Here is a 2,378-nt window from a genome sequence, read left to right as displayed (position 1 = left end):
TGTGTGTGTGTGTGTGTGTGTGTGTGTGTGTGTGTGTGTGTGTGTGTCTATAAGAAGTCCTGTGTGTGTGTGTGTTGGCTTCAAACTCAGAGCTCTGGCGACCCCTGCACCAAGTGCACCAGCACATTTAGCTCATCTTACACTAACTGAATAGTCTATAATTGCTCTGTGGAATCCATGAACACTAAAGGTGATCTAACACTTAGGCTGTGTCGCTTTTTGCTGTAAAGTACACATGGCAGAGTGACACGAGCAGACAGCAGTTCCTGTGCAAGAACTAGCCCTGGTCAGTTTGGAACACTTGGCTTTCACACAATGGAATTCCGAATTTTCTTAATTTGACTTTTAGTTTTTGGTGCTGGATATTGGACCCAGAGCCTGTGCTTGCTAAACATATACTCTGTTGCTGAATCGGCTTTCAGACTTTGTGGTCTCAAGACCCAAAGTCTATCTTACAGTGTTAGTCAGCCCTCCATCGCTGTGATAAACAGTGCAGAAAGAGCTGTTTTCTTGGCTCATTGTTCTGAGGTTTTGGCGGGAGTAGGTAACGGAGAGCTGTTCACCTCATGATGGCTGGGAGGCAGTGTCCTCTTCAGGGGGACACCCCCAATAACCTAATTTCTTCCCACTAGGCTCTACCTCCCAAAAGTTCTGTTACACCTTAGTACAGTCACCAGATGGGGAGCAAACTTTTAGTTTCTGAGTCTTTGTGGGGGCAGTATTCTGGAAATCAGTATAGAGGTTCCTCAAAAGGTGAAAATTGATTTCCACAAATCTAGCTGTGTGTCTACACAGAAGATTCTACATCTTGTTCAGATTAAAGGAAGTCAGCGGATTCTCATCTACTTCTATATCCGGTCTCTGGAATGTTTTAGTAAAGTATTTGAAAACAGTCTCCACCTTTTATATGCTGTGTTATTAGGGAAAAGGAGCACTTTAATATCTTTTCCAGATAATTGTGGATATTCCTTTTTGTGTGCTAAGCAAGCCGTCTTTTCTTAGTGGCTGTTCCCAGTATGGAATCTAAAACATACCAATGCTTGTTTTTTATTTATGACGTAGTGCACTGGTCATCCAGAAAACAGTGATTCATTGAGTTATGTAGGTCCTCACAGATCTCACACTATAAGAAATTGCATGTAGCTGGGTGTAGTGGCTTACACCTTTTAATTCCAGCCATTGGGAGACAGAGACAGATCTCTGTGAGTTCAAGGCCAGCCTGGTCTACATAGTGAGTTCCAAGACAGTCAGAGCTACAAAGTGAGATGCTATTTCAAAACAATAGCAACAACAACAACAAAAAAATGTATGTGTTACTATTACCATGAACCCAATCTTTTACATTTTTTGTCTTTTTTTTTTTTTTTTTCAAGGGAGGGTTTCTCTGTGAAGCCTTGGCTGTCCTGAAAGCAGCTCATGGTATTTGTTGCTAAAGACATAATTTGGTCTTTCAAGTAAAACTTGTACTTCTTACTGGCAATGCTAGCACACGCCTTTCATCCCAGTACTTGGGAGGCAGAGGCAAGCAGATCTCTGAGTTTAAGACCAGCCTAGTTTACAGAGTGAGTTCCAGGGCAGACAAGTGTGTTAACACAGAGAAACTATTTGTCAAGAAAAAAGAAAATTGACTTTTGTTTTACTAGTAGCCGTTTAGCAAAACAGTAGTAGTAGGTCTCTTTCTAGGGCTTTTGACCAGGTTTACAGTATTATTAGACATCAGTTTCCTTCTGTGGAGCAGGCTGCAAAGTCAGTGAGAAAACAGCTAACTCATGACAGTCATTCCACTGTTACACTAGTGGGCACACTGTCCGGCAGTTCAGTTCTGGAGCACATGGGACCCAGCCCTGGGTGTGGCAGTAGATGGCTTTTCTCTCGGCACCCTGAGCCTTCTGCCTCATCTTGTGTGCTGGGAGTATAGTTCTGCACCACCATGTCTTGTTTTATGGACTGTTGGGATCAAACATAGATTTCCTTATTCATGCTAGGCCAGTAGTCTTAACAGTTGAGCTGTGTCCCAGCAGCAGTGACTATTTTATGTGTGTATTCCACATTTATGTGGGCAGTCAGGTGGCCAGAGCTGGCAGCAGGATTTCGGGGGCTGGCATGGCAGACATCTAGTACGCCTTCCTCTCTGAGAAGTAATGCTTGGAGGCATACAGCCCTGCCAAGATGCAAACAAAACAGATAAAAGTAACATAAATTTAGGACCTAAAATGTCATTAATAATTTCTTTACCCAACAACAGCAAAGTTTTCAGGTCAGTGTGAAGGAGAAACGATTAGTTACTGTCATCAGCCCTAATGGCGTTCCAGGTAGCCAAATAACCACACTGTGTGCACCTGTACCTGCCTGTCACTGGACTGCCGTTCCCCGTTGCC

The sequence above is a fragment of the Psammomys obesus genome, unplaced genomic scaffold (assembly GCF_907164565.1).
Source record: "Psammomys obesus unplaced genomic scaffold, mPsaObe1.curated_primary_1811, whole genome shotgun sequence".
Lineage (NCBI taxonomy): Eukaryota > Metazoa > Chordata > Mammalia > Rodentia > Muridae > Psammomys > Psammomys obesus.
Note: the sequence above shows the minus strand (reverse complement) of the source record.